We start from the raw sequence: 15,379 nt of genomic DNA, 5'->3' as shown, positions 1-15,379 counted from the left end.
GCGAAAGTTCACACAAGGGTCAAAGGTTTCGATGCGCTGTACCTCCAACATGAAAACAAACGACAACAGCAGGGAAGACTGTCCGCTCAAATGTAAACACTAATCCCAGAGGAGTCATGTCAGCACGTCTGAGGTCTCATCCCGTTCACCCTACAGTTTGTAACAATAGGCAAGGTGAGAATGATGTCTTAACATTCCCTCACCCCATGAGAGTTCATGTAGTCAATTCATACTTGGCCAGCATGCCATTATCACTGTCTGTTGTGTTGAGTGTGGAGGGGAGGGGATGGCAGAGACAGGTCACTACCAGGGTAAACTCCATGCAGCCAGGTCACATGGTACACACTGGTATAAAAGGCAGTCCTGACTGTGGTTGGGGGAAAAGGGACTTCCAACAGGCTGCCAAGAAAGTGTTCCTTCGCTGACAAAATGCTTTAGTGCAAATGGAATGGATTTAGAAGGATCTGCTGTTTGAATCCCAGGCAGTGAAAGTGTACTTAATAGTCCTTTACCAGGAAAAGCCTCTTCTACTCTATCTAGTGGTTAGCAACGGATCCTGTGTACCTCTCCTAAAGCCTGGTACACACATAAAGATTTTCTAAATCTTAACAGATTTTTTATCTGAGAGAGACCCACACATGGAGATAAAAAATCATGGATTGAACAGTTTTGATCGTATTGTGTGTGGTGTGCTCCGATATTCCCAATACAGCACACCACATACATAAAGATCTGTCCTACGACAGTCTAGACTCTAGAGTCTCGTCCCCCAAGCAAGAAATCTCGTGTGAGCAGATTGTCGGGAGAAATTGACTCTTAACACACCTCACACAACAGGATAATCTTGTAGGATAATCTTTAGAGCCAACCGATAATTGGGTGTTTGCTGTCCTTGGTTGGAAGGGGGGAAATCGGGCCAAAATCGTCCAGATTATCTTGATGTGTGTACCAGGCTTAGGTCTACACTAGACAGACTTATAGGCCATGATATGGATCTATTGGATTTCTTCCAACTCATGAACAGCATGTAATCTTTGTACATCTCATTTGTGGCCCTCTGTAGCTCAGTTGGTAGAGAATGGCGCTAACAATGCTTATGTTGTGGGTTCAATTCCCCTTTGGGACCATATATACTGAAAATGTATGCACTCACCGCAATGTAAGTCGCTTTGGATAAAAGCGTCAGCTAAGCGGCATATATATTTAGGAAGAGCTTAAACACAACTTGTTTAATTTAACATTTTAAATATCACAATCGCTATTCCTTTCAGACCTTCAACAACTCCCCACTTTTGGGTCCCCTTTAACAGCATTGACACTCGGCTGTACCGTAAATCAAACCAACGGATTGTGGAAGAAGTTATGGATGTGCTGGGCTGCAGCCTGGCCCACCAGGGGCTCTAGTTCACGGGTCCCAGCGTTGCACAGCTGGTGGACGTTGGAGAAGTTCTGGAGCAGAGCCATGGCTTTGACCTTCCCCACCCCCGGGATCTGCTGCACCAGGGCCAGGACCACAGGGTCCAACAACCGAGACACACTCTTCCTGCGGAACGGGTTCTCTTTACTCTCTCCATGCACCTGCAGAAAACACCCGCGGAAGTAACCAAAAATCACCAATTATTCAGCCACTGAAAGTCATTCATTATCACTCTTTACTTGTTTTCTTATACGGGGGAAGTAAAGTAGCCTATACTTTGGTATAAAAAAAAAAGAGTATGACTTACTATCTGAGAAATGAGTTGGGAGGCTTCTGTTTGACTGCCAACAGGTAGCAGTGTCAGACCGAGTTCAAACACCACAAACTTCTGCATGGCAGGGAAGTACTGCTCACTGATTCTGGTCTTCTCCACTAACACGATCCCCTGGAGACTGCTGTTGGCCTTCAAAACAGGGCAAAGAGACATGAGAGAGACATAATAAGAACACCACTAATGAAAAGCAGTCTGAGTGTAAACATTAACAAACCTTTAAAAAAGTAGTAGTACACAACACAACATTGAATTTAGACTTACATTTCTAAACCGAACAAGTTTTCTTTTGTAGTTATTTCCAGCCACAATGTCACACTCAGAGACGTACAGGATACAGCTTTTATTGGACAGATGAAAGTCAACCACGCCAAGCTCATTCTCGAAGATGATTTTCACACTTCCTAGAGTCAAAAAGTCAATGAAAGGTACAATTCTGTAGGAAGAAGTTTAGCCTGCAATACATGCTACACCATAAAGGCTTATTCTATCGTTTGTGTTGTCAGGGTCATTTGTGTCCTCCCCCCCCCAAAAAATGTAAAGGCTAAAAAAAGTGCTTCAACAAATGAGTAGTGTTGTCTACCCACAGATCAGACAGTTGTTGTCTTATCCGACTCCATGGCACTTTACCACCGAGTCAGACAACCTTCCCAACTCACTCATCAGTTTAACTTGGATCAAAAGGACATCATTTGAGGTGTTTTTCCATCACCTTGATTGGTTGGTCCTGCGTTACTCCGAACTGCTGGGGGGAAGTTTTATTTATTTTATTTAACCAGATGTCAATTGAGAATCAATTGATGGAACATCAAAAGTTCAAAGTTGATGGGTGAGTTGAGAAGGCAGGTTAGTACCATGCAGTCGTATAACGTGGCTGTTTGTTTTGACTAGGTTGCTTAGCGAGTTTAACTTACCCTTCAAACTTTGCACGAGTACTGGGATCTACTGAGCCCCTCCACTTCTCATTGGCAATGATGTGTCCTTAAGGGGGGACAGCGTTTACAAGCACTGCCCTTTTTGTCTCCATTTGGAATTACGAACAGGACGAGTTTCCTGGGATTAGTTTGCCTCCAGAATTGCATCTGTACGGTGGTCTTTGCAGCGCGTTTGCCCTTGTCGGCCACCGTACATCTGTGTTCCGTGAACGACAACAGACAGTCCGACTCTGCCTGTCCACCTCTCTCCTCGCTTCAAAATACAAGCGCCAACGTTAAACTTGTTTTTAGCATTTAGTATAGAAATAGTTAATATGGATAAAGGAACGACACATTTATATTTAACTTATCTATGGAAATAAACATCTCAATTATTGCTTTTAAGGGTTTGTAATTCTATTTCTAATATCCTAATTCATTTGGTGAAAAACGGCAGGGACTGAAAGTGAAGTTTCTGACGGACGTGAATACATCTATACCGCCATCTGGTGGGCAGTGGAGGGAATACATATATACCGCCATCTTGTGGGCAGCGGAGTGAATACATCTACACCGTCACCTGGTGGCAGTAGAGAACATTACACATTACCTCGATAATGAAACCTTATAATTACCAAAAATGTATTGAGAGGAGTGGCCCACTGCTACTACATTGCACTGAATAAAAAGTTGCAAATCTTTTGAGAATCAAACCATTCATGGCACGGCCTAAAGATGAGTTATGTTCAGGTTGCTAAAAAAGAGGCTGCCCCTCGTCTAAACAACGCATTATTCAGCTTTTCCGAGATCAATGAATGAGCTAATAACGCTTTTTTTTGCCGTGGCAACCACAATTGCGAAATGAAATACATACCTGGCTACAGCTGGGGACATCCTCCATGTTTTTGTCCGAGCAAATGAGGCATTCCCCGGACGAAAGATACGAAGAGGTTTGTGTCGGGTTGCTCGATAAGGACCACTTTGTGTCCCTCTCTGTACACGAGGGTTTCTGCAAACTCCTCCAATGTCTGTACGTGTGGATACAGAGAGCCGAGTATGGCGAGCACCCGTGAAATACCTGCACCGGGCATATTCCCTGCACATGCCTCAAACCACAGAACACGTGGTAAAATATGTACACATGTATTTGTGTTGGACCTTTCAGTCGTGTTCAGAATGATAGCGCCAATCACTGTAGATATCAGCTTGCACAATCTTCTAGACCAATGAGCAGTCGCTTGTTTCCCCCGTCCAATGAGATAACCGTATAGTTGGCCACGTGGTACAATCAAAGCGTATTAAAGTTGTAAACTCCTTTCTCTGCGTTAAGTCTCTTTGCTCATGTTTTTTTACGTCAAAATAAATATTTACACGGATGTTAGTAAGTTTGATAAGATCAAGCTGTAATTGTTATCATGGGTATTCTTTCTATGTCCGCAAGGACAAATAGACTGAAGCTCAGCTTCTACCCTAGGGCCATTCAGGCCCTGAACACAGCAAAGACCTAGGTTCTAGGCCCTGGACAATCTAGACAATTTGATGGCAGCTACTAGATTGTAATCAAGTGCAATACTGAAACACAACTGTGAACATTTCATACCTGCAAACTGCGACACTTTAAATGAATGTGCAATAATACTGTGTGTGACAACCCTCGTGCACATAAGGTTCAGAGATAGGAAATGTTAGGATATTTATAGCATAGCATAGAGTACAGCACAGTGTTTTATTTGTATAGTATAGTATAGTGGATAGTGGATATAGCCTTTATTTATGTAAACCAGCTCTTTTCCCTTCTTGTTTTTAGTAGTAATATTTTTTTTTTTTACTAGCACCAGGGGAGCCCCCCCTCCCAAATGTCGTTGGTACCTGTACTGTATTAATGACAATAAAGACAATTCATTCATATGTACTTTTTTATAATAAAAAAAAGTTTTGTTGGAAAATAATGTTTATCTGGCAGTGATTTTAGAGTAAGACTCGGTGCTTACTGGGTAATGTGAAAGTTGTGACACCAAAGTAATGACATTCTCTTCAGCTAGGACCAGAAATGGTGCATGGGTAGGCTGATTGGTGATTTGGTGACAAATGAATAATATAGGCACTTCCTACTCCTGTATATTGCTCTTGAATGGCTGGAAATTCACCATGACTTTCAACTTATCAACTAAATTGGTGCGCGTGACTCATTATTACGCACGGCATCAGCACGGCGGCTCCATGGAAACAGTTGATCTCGGGACATTATGACGTTGTTTGACAGAACGTTAAAACAACAATAGAATAATTGTACAAATCCTCAGTTACTGTACTGCTGGAAAGACTGCTGGTCTATGGTTAAGACGGTCAACTAAAACGGAACAGTGAGATTTGGTGAAAGTCCCCTGTGATATCAAGTAATTACAGCCGGACAATGGCAATCTGGACATCTGGCTCGCAGACAGAGTCGTCTTCATTCGGTAAGTTAAAAAAAAGATAGTCTGGCGACTCCGTCCAGTTTAAATCATTTGTAGCCAAACTCAAGACCATGAATTGCAGCTATTTCCATTATTCTGAGTAATAAACATTATTTAATTAGGCAAATTATCAATGTGGTATTTTTTATTTTATTTTTTACATAATTTTTTTACAACATATCCTAATCAATGTTGTCATTATTCTATTGGTTTGAATGTTTATTTATCTATTTGTTTTTCTATTATATTCATTTTATCCTGTAAAATTACAAATTTGAGCTATGGAGCACTGTATGAAAGGGCATTATTCCTCACTGGTCTGCACCAGAATGGCATTTAATACATTTTCTTCCACATGTTTTTAGTCGGAGAAGCAGAGACAGTAATCTGCTGAATGAATAAGAAGGGAGAATCTTCACTGATCTTCTCAGCTGAACTGATTGAGGTAGAGGTATAGAACACGGCACTGATTTAGCCGATCACTGTGATCAGGTAAGAACTGGGTAAGTACCCAGAACAGTACAGTAAGTGCCAATTAAATGTAATGTGATGCCAGTCTGGTGAACAGGACGGTTAGGTAGCATACTGTACTCATGGTTAAATAGCATGTTGGGTAGGCCTATATGTGGGGTGTTTTTCTGTTGTTTATTTGTTATATTTGTAAATTGTTTATTTACCGCATTATAACATGTACGTACAGTGTAACAAATACTGTTATTAATAGGCTAGTTGTTGATACCCTGCTGTAAGTAAAGTGTAACAAATGAGTAATGACAATAGTATTATTTCTCACTGTTAAACTGTTGTAAGTATAGTGTAGTAAAAGAGTAATAATAATGTGTTACATTGCACTTACAATAAATTGATTTTGCGAGACTTATCAAAAATAAGTCTGGAATTTTCTTTAGTGACATTGATGGAATGAGTCGAAAGCGAGGTCTAATTTTGAATCTAAAGCGGCGTCTTAGCCAATGTTGCTTGCTCTTTACTGGCACCATACAACGTGCACTATCTGAACTCCATAGGACACATATAATTAAACCAACAGAAATATTTTATATTAAATTAAAATGTGACATTTTGAGTCGCATGATGTCGCCGCCACTAACTAGCATATACTTACAGATTTCACTTAAATAATGTTTTCTATCCATTTCCACAAGGCTTTAAAGACTACATCATAATGTATATATACTTTATGAGCCTTAAATGACAAGGTGGGTTGAGCTTTCAGTTGTATCACCAACTGTGAACTCAATGGCTGTAACTGTAACACTGTAACTGTAAACTCACTAGCTGTAACTGTAACACTGTAAATGTAAACTCACTGACTGTAACAGTTACACTGTAACTGTAAACTCAGTGTCTGTAACTGTAACTAACTGTAAACTCACTGGCTGTAGCTGTAACACTGCAACTGTAAACTCACTGGCTGTAACTGTAAACTCACTGGCTGTAACTGTAACACAGTAACTGTAAACTCACTGGCTGTAACTGTAAACTCACTGGCTGTAACTGTAAAACTGTAACTGTTATTACTCATTGTTACACTGTTGTAAGTATAGTGTAGTAAAAGAGTAATGATAACGTGTTACATTGCACTTACAATAGTAATTACAGTACACAGTCATTCAACCACTGTAATATAGTGTTACCCCAACTTAGAAAGGTCACGAGTCAAATTCTGACTTTGGGATTTAGTTCAAAAACAGCAGTTTGGTTTGACATGTGTTTATTTACCGCGTTATAACATCTAAGTACAGTGTAACAAATACCGTTATTACTTGTTGCTACACTGCTGTAAGTACAGTGTAGCAAAGGAGTAATGACAATAGTATTATTACTCATGGTTACACCGTTGTAAGTATAGTGTAAAGAGTAATGATAACATGTTACATTGCACTTACAATAGTTATTACACAGTCATTCAAACTCTGTACTATAGTGTTACCCAAAGGTCACGGTTCAAATTCTGACTTTGGGATTTAGTTCAAAAACAACAGTTTGTTTTGGCATGTGTTTATTTACCACGTTATAACATCTAAGTACAGTGTAACAAATACTGTTATTACTTGTTGTTACACTGCTGTAATTACAATGTGGCAAAGGAGTAATGACAATATGTTTTACATTGTACTTACAACCGTAATAAAACAGTCAAACACGTTAATATAGTGTTTAACCATAGTTAGAAAGGTCATAGTCATGTCGGAGGAAAAGAGGTCTGAACCATTTGGTTTTTCGTCTGGATCTCACTAAGCTGTTGGGTCTTTTTAGACTATGTCAAAGTCACTACTGAACCATCTCATGTTGAAGACCAGGACAACTGGATGTGCAGACCTACAAAACCTTTTTGGAACTGTCTAAGATAAAGAGTACAATTAATGGCGCCACAACTATGCCTTTCCATCTGGACTGTTGACACAATGGAGAAATAACCATGTGTAATACCAACGAATCATTGCTTGACAGCCAACCCATCTGCATCAAAAGCATATTGTGAGAAGGCTATTATGTGAGTGGAAACAAAATGTTGATTTGTGTCAAACCTCTTCAAGTTTGCCCTCAAGACCAAGAACAAGAGCAAGACCCTATGACTAGTCCAAGCAAATTACTTGGTCGCTCTATGAAGTTGAACCACTGTGAGCAAATTTACGAACACAGCATTCTTTACCTCAAAATAAAAATAAAACGCACCTAGAATTGTCTTATTTGAAGTATTGAGTTGGGAGTGAACAATTTTGGTCGTCTCTTGGTGCAAAATTCTGCTTGACTACATGGAAGTGGCAAGCCATGCGATAACAACAATCTCTCTCTCCCTCTCTCAGTCATGTTACGCCGTAGTTCTCGCTTGAACGACCAGACGGACGAGGACGGTAACGTCAGCAAGATCTCGTACAAAGAGAGCCCTTGGAGGTGTGTGTGAGTGTGTGTGTGTGTGTGTGTGTGTGTGTGTGTGTGTCACACTTGATGTAGACATTAGCATTAGCAAGGTATGCAAATCCTTGTGTACTAATGTTCTCTGTCCCCCCATCCACTCTCTCTCTCCCTCTCTCTCTCTCTCTCTCTCTCTCTCTCTCTCTCTCTCTCTCTCTCTCTCTCTCTCTCTCTCTCTCTCTTTAGATACAATAAGAGGAGAACAGGTGCGCATAAGGCAGCTTCCCCAGCACCTGCTACTGTTCTGGCCCCAGCCCCGGCCGTGCCCCCCAGGGTGAGTATGGCCCCAGCCGTGCCCCCCAGGGTGAGTATTCCTCCCCCAAGCCTGCACACGTCCAGTGAGGGATTCTCCAGTCAGGTAAGCCACCGAGCCCAAAGCCAGAGTAGCACTGACACCTCTGGGGACTCTTCCTCTGATGGCTCCCAGAGTGCCAGGACTACCACTGCCAGCTGTGGTAAGTACAGTGACACATTGAATTTAGTTTAAATTAGTTAAGACTGAATTTTGCATACTTTCAGAACTTTCTTATTCCTGTATACACAAAATGCCTACTTAATGTTAGTCAGTATGAGTATTCGTACTCAGGACATTGGCCCACAGTTTTTTGTACTTCCTTGGCCAGGCTTGGCCTCATCTCAGGCAGCAACACAGAGGGGCACAATGGATGTGATCTGCTCTTATGGTAAATGATGGATGGATGGATGGATGGATGGATGGATAGATGGATGGATCTTTTTTCATTTGTATGCCTCTTTCTGACCTGAACATGCCATTGCTGAATACACCCAAAATATATTTTAAACAATTATAATAATTAAACAAATGTACAATGTCTGTTTTTACCAACAATCTTACAATTAGCACAAAATCTTGCTTCCGCAAACCATTTCACAAACATTTCCGCAAACGTTGATCCCATTGTTTGTGTGTGCATGTGTGTGTGTGTGTGTACGTGTGTGTGTGTGTACGTGCGTGTTTATTGCAGTGTGCATGTGCATGTTGTGGTGTGTATGCAGATGTGTTGCGTTGCGGTGTGTATGCGCACGTTGGTCGTGTGTGTGTATGTGTGTCTGTGCATGTGTGTGTGTGTGTGTTTGCGTGCGTGCGTGCATGTGTTTAATCAAGTAATGTTTACTTAACAATTCGCATTATCTCTCTCCTGTAGATCATTTGTTAGCATTACTTGTTTGTTTGTTGACATTAGCCTTTTTCTCTCTCCCTGTAGCTGGTGCATTGTTCAACATTGATGTGAGGAAGGCCATCCTGCTTCTTCTCCTCTTGACTTTCGGTGAGTGTCACTTCACATCCATTTCATTCTAGATTCATAAGTCCTACTTGTGTGGTGTTACTAGCCCACCAGCAAGCTATTCACAGTGATATATATGATGTGACCTCTTTGGCCCTATTAGTACATTTTCCACAAAAGATTTTTAGTGCCTTTTGAAGTACATATGTTCTGACCACCTGACCTACCACATCATTAACATGTAGGGTTAGGTTATCCTAAAGACATTTCCAAGACATAAATAGACTTGACAAACAAATGAATAAAAAATGTGTTTAAACTACAGACCCGCGATTGTGCTGCTAGCAACAGATTTCCACGTTGTTTAATTTCAATTTGCATATCTGATTGCCCTCTTTCCATGGACGTTATTAAAAGAGAAGTTTCTATAAATCACGGTTATAGTATTGTGATTATTACAGAGTTTGACGTCATGACTCATTAGTTTTTGCAACGCAAAACTGTAAGAAAAATATGGCAGCATCAATAAAAGGAATCGATATCCTTGGAGGCGTACGATTCCGATTGATCGAACAATTTGAAACCGGTTCTCAACTGGAACCAGTTCTCGATTCCCATCCCTACCAATAATTTATTTCACCAGTTAACATGGCAAGCTAATATCATGAATTTCAGAGACAGACATTGTAGCTTTGTCACTAGCAGCTTGGGTGTTGTTTCAATCAACCGACAGCATGGAGCATGTTGCAGATTTGTTGAGGATAGTGGAGCATACCACTTGATAACGTATTCAGTCCTATTTTCGATTCTCTGATTCTCCCTTCTCCCTCTGGCTCTCAGGCGTTTGGTACTTGTACCCCAGCACGTTTGTCATCACCCTGCCTTCCAAGGAAACGGTAAGGCAAACTTCATTCATTGTTTAACAGATTTAATTGTCAGAAAAGTGAGGCGAGCGAGAGAAGAAAAAAATTAAGAAAAAACTATCAGAATGTAGAGTGTACGAAGATCCAGCTTAGATGGAAAAGTATGAGAAATATTATGCTACACGATTATTAAACACATTAACATTAATGAATTTGGTGTCTGTAGGCTTGATCTTATCTTAAGTTATTGGTGTTTTGGTTATAGAAAGGTGAAACAGTTGTAATTAAGTCAAGTAATATTTATCCAAATCCAGGGGGAGGGGTATACAGTATACATTATTTGTAATGTTTGAGCTTTATTGAGAATGTTGTGATTATTGGCCATGTTTGACCTAAAACCTATAAAGCATATTCAATTGTAGCCTAATGAATGAATGATGAAATAACAGCTGTTTTAAGACCTCAGTCAGACCTCAGCCAGCCAGTGTGTATATCTTGCATTGAATAGCACTAAACACAGCTGTAATATGAAATCTGTAGTAGAAATCTTCTCGTTTTGTTAATCAGGTCTTGCCTAAAGCCTGGTACACACATAAAGATTTTCTAAATCTTAACAGATTTTTAATCTGAGAGAGACCCCACACATGAAGATAAAAAAAAATCATGGATTGAACAGTTTTGATCGTATTGAGTGTGGTGTGTTCCGATATTCTCAATACAGCACACAACATACATAAAGATCTGTCCTACGACAGTCTAGAGTCTCGTCACTCAAGCCAGAAATCTCGAAAATCTCGAAAGAAGTCAGCTCGCTTCTTGATTGGCTACATTCCATCCACGTCACAATCGGACTCGGGAGCAGGGTTGCCAGATGGGATTGACACTTTCCAGCCTAACCACAGTCTAAAAACCGCTAATTCCACCCAAAAAACTGCCCATCTGGCAACCCTGCTCGAGAGTTGTTGGGACTCGGGAGTTGCCCACACACAAGAGGACTTTTGATCGTAAATATTGAACACGTTTAATATTTAAGATCGTCGGCCCGACCATTTTCCGAGCAGATTGTCAGGAGAAATTGACTCTTAACACACCTCACACAACAGGATAATCTTGTAGGATAATTTTTAGAGCCATCCGATAATCAGGCGTTTGCTGTCCTTGGTCAGAAGGGGAGAAATCGGGCCAAAATCGTCCAGATTACCTTTATGTGTGTACCAGGCTTTATATACAAATCTGAAGTAACTGAGAATCCTAACTTGGAGTTCTCTCTCTTGCTCCGCTGTCAGCTTTAATGTTTCAGCTGCTGTGCTGCTAATTGCACCTACTGCTTGCGCTGAACCTAGAAAATACATAATTTAATTTGGGGGCCATATGCTATCGCCTACTTCATCCCATGCTTTGTGCCATTTTTCTAAGTGACGCAGGGCATCTGTTAAACCATTACTGAAGTTTGTACAGCATAAGGCATAATTGTAGTGTATCGCTGGGCCCTCCAGGTTTTCCTGGTTCGTGTGGTAGAGAAAATAGATGAGGGTAGAACATTCCTCCCTTTGCCATCTACCTCTTAACTTTTTGTCTTCATTTGTGTGATATATTGGTTCTCTGCCATAAAGGTGTGTCAAAAGAGCTACACATAAAATGTTCATTGTATGTTACATACAACATATAAAGGTACGGCCACTTTGTTGTCAAATCGTAACTCTTTACAGGAAGTAGGCAAATAAAAACTATTGTTGTGTCCAAGCAAATATTTATTATGACCTGTTCACTTGACATGTCGGGATCTTATCTCAGTGGTCTGGGTACTTGATTTCGAGATGCAAGTTAGCTATTGTAGTACTCGAAGACTTGTACACAAACCACTCATGTGTAGTCTCAAAACCACACAAACCACTCCTCTAAATCTCCAATCTCTTTCTACAGGATGTTACTGCTGTCATAAATGCAGCTCTGGAAGACAACATCAATAACATACTGAGAGAGATTGAAATTCAGAAGCATAAGCAGATACTTGTCTCAGAGGTGAGAAGTCTGACCCTTCCCACTTCCTGTCACTGCTGAAACGCAAAATGTGGCTGAATCTCAAAAGTCGATTCCTATACACTCTCTCTACTAACCTCTACACAGTAGTTGAAATGTGTCTCTCAAAACTGTAACAGCAAGAAGGCGAATACATTTCCTTGACATGTGAAGATGCGTGCAACTGGACAAGGACTGTCTTATATCTGACCACTGTGTCTAGGAAAGACCATTGGGTTACCCTTTATAGAGCTTTGTTCAGCCAGTATTTACTACGAATTTATGTGGTAACAATGTTGTAACAAGGGGTACTTTCTGGTCATTACCTCAATAAATTTGACACAGTTGTGAGTGTCATTAATATAGAATATCATATAATATCAAGAGTAACTATGCTACACTATCTAAAGTCGTTGATGTACACTAATGTCTCCAGTCAGGTAGAAACAGCAGAGGTATGCCACCAAAGGATGTATGTTGTGGTTGTTTATATTATATTTTGCATGTACAGATAACGTGACCAGTCGCAAAAATAGCCTAAAACCGATTTTTTTATGCTTTTTATGAGTGTCTCTATTTTTAGGATTGTGGAGAAGATGAGAGCAGGTTTGGCAGCCAAATATCAACATGATCATGTCAGTGTGACAGAGCTGCACGCTTGTTGTAGGTTGTTAGGGTTGCGCCAGATGGTGATGGACTGAGAGGTCAGACAATTAAATCTCCTCCTGCCATAGGCTTCAAGTCGAGTCCAATTCTGAGTTGTTTTGAAAACAGACAGCTCGACAGAGAGAGAGAGAGAGAGCTGTGGGCAAGATTAGTGCCTGCTTTATACCGGGTGGTAAAATAACTTATACCGACTTTTGAGATTCAGCCATCAGTCTCAGACCCATCGGGAATAAGGCTGTGATTTCCTCCTGAGACATCTACTACCCCCCTGTACTGTTTCTCCTGAGACATCTACTACCCCCCTGTACTGTCCCTCCTGAGACATCTACTACCCCCCTGTACTGTCCCTCCTGAGACATCTACCCCCCTGTACTGTTTCTCCTGAGACATCTACTACCCCCCTGTACTGTCCCTCCTGAGACATCTACTACCCCCCTGTACTGTCCCTCCTGAGACATCTACTACCGCCCTGTACTGTCCCTCCTGAGACATCTACTACCCCCCTGTACTGTTTCTGTTATGGTAGCACTATCAAAAGAGTCAAGTGTGGCAGAACCCCAGAACAGACGGACACAAGAGGCAAACTAATAATAAAAGGATTTATTAAAATGATGGACAAAAGAATAACCCTACTCTAACGGGGCCTAAGTGGGGGGAATGTGTGGATGCCAGAGGACTGGATAATGTAAATGAGGTGTGAGTGGAACTGTAATCTATGTGTCTGGGTGTGAGTGTCTAGCGTGCAAAACTAGTGTGGTGTAGATATGTAGATGAGTGAAGTGTTGAAATCTGTACGTGTACTAACCAGTCCGGAGCAGAGAGGGGGAATAGTCGGCAGGCAGGCAGACGGGGGGGTTAGGCAGGAGGAGTAGGCGGCAGGCAGGCAGGGGGTTAGGCAGGAGGAGTAGGCGGTAGGCAGGCAGGGGCATAGGCAGGAGGGGTGGTCGTTAGGCAGGCAGGGACATAGGCAGGAGACGTAGTCGATAGGCAGGCAGGCGGTCTAGGCAGGGGGAGGCAGGTTCCTTTGGGGAGCGAGGATCAACAAAGAAAACAACTACGGTTAGCAAAATAACAAACAAACAAAACTCTGAAGAGAAACTACTTGAACGAGAAGGGACAACAGGGAGAGCCAAACTACTAACCACATGGGTCAAAATAATCAAGCGTCGGAGGAAGGTTTCTGGGGCTTTATATAGGGCTGCCTCCTCCTGAGTTGATAGCTGGACCCAGCTGTCTCCACTTGAGCCTGATGAGGCTCAACGAGCGCCAACGAGGCAGGAGGGGGCGGAGCCGATGAGGGATTCACAACAGTTTCTCCTGAGACATCTACTACCCCCCTGTACTGTTTCTCCTGAGACATCTACTACCCCCCTGTGCTGTTTCTCCTGTGACATCTACTACCCCCTTGTACTGTTTCTCCTGAGACATCTACTACCCCCCTGTACTGTTCCTCGTGAGACATCTACTACCCCCAACTGTTTCTCCTGAGACATCTACTACCCCCCTGTACTGGTTCTCCTGAGACATCTACTACCCCCCTGTACTGTTTCCCCTATGTCTAGCACGACGACTGCCAATGGCCCCAAGCCTGAGCAGAGATTACTTTCTCTGACTGGCTATGACTGGTGGATAGATTATTCACTTACTTAGTCAAATGTATTTGTTGTAAGTCGCTTTGGACAAAGGCGCCTGCTGAATGCCATAAATGTAAATGTAAATTATGTGTTTTAATCACCTCCCCACAGATGCATCGCACACACCTTGATCAGGAGATGGCAGACCTCAGAGCAGAACTCACAGTGGAACAAGTCGGGATCCGCTCCGTCGCTACCGTGCTGGGCCAGGAGATGGCAGACCTCAGAGCAGACCTCAGAGCAGAACTCACTGTGGAACAAGCCGGGATCCGCTCCGTCACTACCGTGCTGGGCCAGGAGATGGCAGACCTCAGAGCAGACCTCACTGTGGAACAAGCCGGGATTCGCTCCGTCACTACCGTACTGGGCCAGGAGATGGCAGACCTCAGAGCAGAACTCACTGTGGAACAAGCCGGGGTCCGCTCCGTCACTACCGTGCTGAGCCAGGAGATGAGGGACCTCAAAAGAGTCACCACTTTCCTCAGACAGAGGGTAGAGTCCCAGGAGGGCCAGACTGCCATGGTAATGCCCGTTTCTCATTCCTGTATGTCTCTTACCATTTAATTTTCTCCAAAATACAGCTATTTCAACAACTGCTTAATAGGTCAGGTCATGCTCAGTGAATACAGTGCTGACATTTTTATGACTGCCAGAGTTGCAAGATTGGCACTTTGCTGCTGCATGTCTACAAGCATCTTAACTCTTTGTGTGTGTGTGTGTGTGTGTGTGTGTGTGTGTGTGCGCGCGCGCGTGTCATGCATTAAACAGTTTGGTCAGGATTGCAGTCCTCCAATGGCAGAGAGAATGCCTGACTTCGCCTTAGAGTCACAAGGTTTGTGATTTACTGCTCATTAGCATCTAGATGTGGTGTTTCATTTGAATGTGACACATGTAA

At 42.2% G+C, this 15,379-nt stretch overlaps 1 pseudogene across 1 annotated transcript; it reads right to left on the bottom strand.

Moving 5' to 3' along the window:
- Window positions 1–1,335: 1,335 nt before the first annotated feature.
- LOC308165159 (Fanconi anemia core complex-associated protein 24-like) lies at window positions 1,336–2,775 on the bottom strand (annotated as a pseudogene). The gene is made up of 4 exons: window positions 2,679–2,775; window positions 2,013–2,152; window positions 1,725–1,880; window positions 1,336–1,578 (listed from the first exon to the last, which is right to left on the bottom strand). The product of its transcript is annotated as a Fanconi anemia core complex-associated protein 24-like (transcript).
- Window positions 2,776–15,379: the final 12,604 nt, after the last annotated feature.

This window comes from Nansenia antarctica (genome assembly GCF_963989245.1).
Source record: "Nansenia antarctica genome assembly, chromosome: 9".
Taxonomy (NCBI): domain Eukaryota; kingdom Metazoa; phylum Chordata; class Actinopteri; order Argentiniformes; family Microstomatidae; genus Nansenia; species Nansenia antarctica.
Note: the sequence above shows the minus strand (reverse complement) of the source record. Positions and strands in the feature narration are given on the sequence as shown.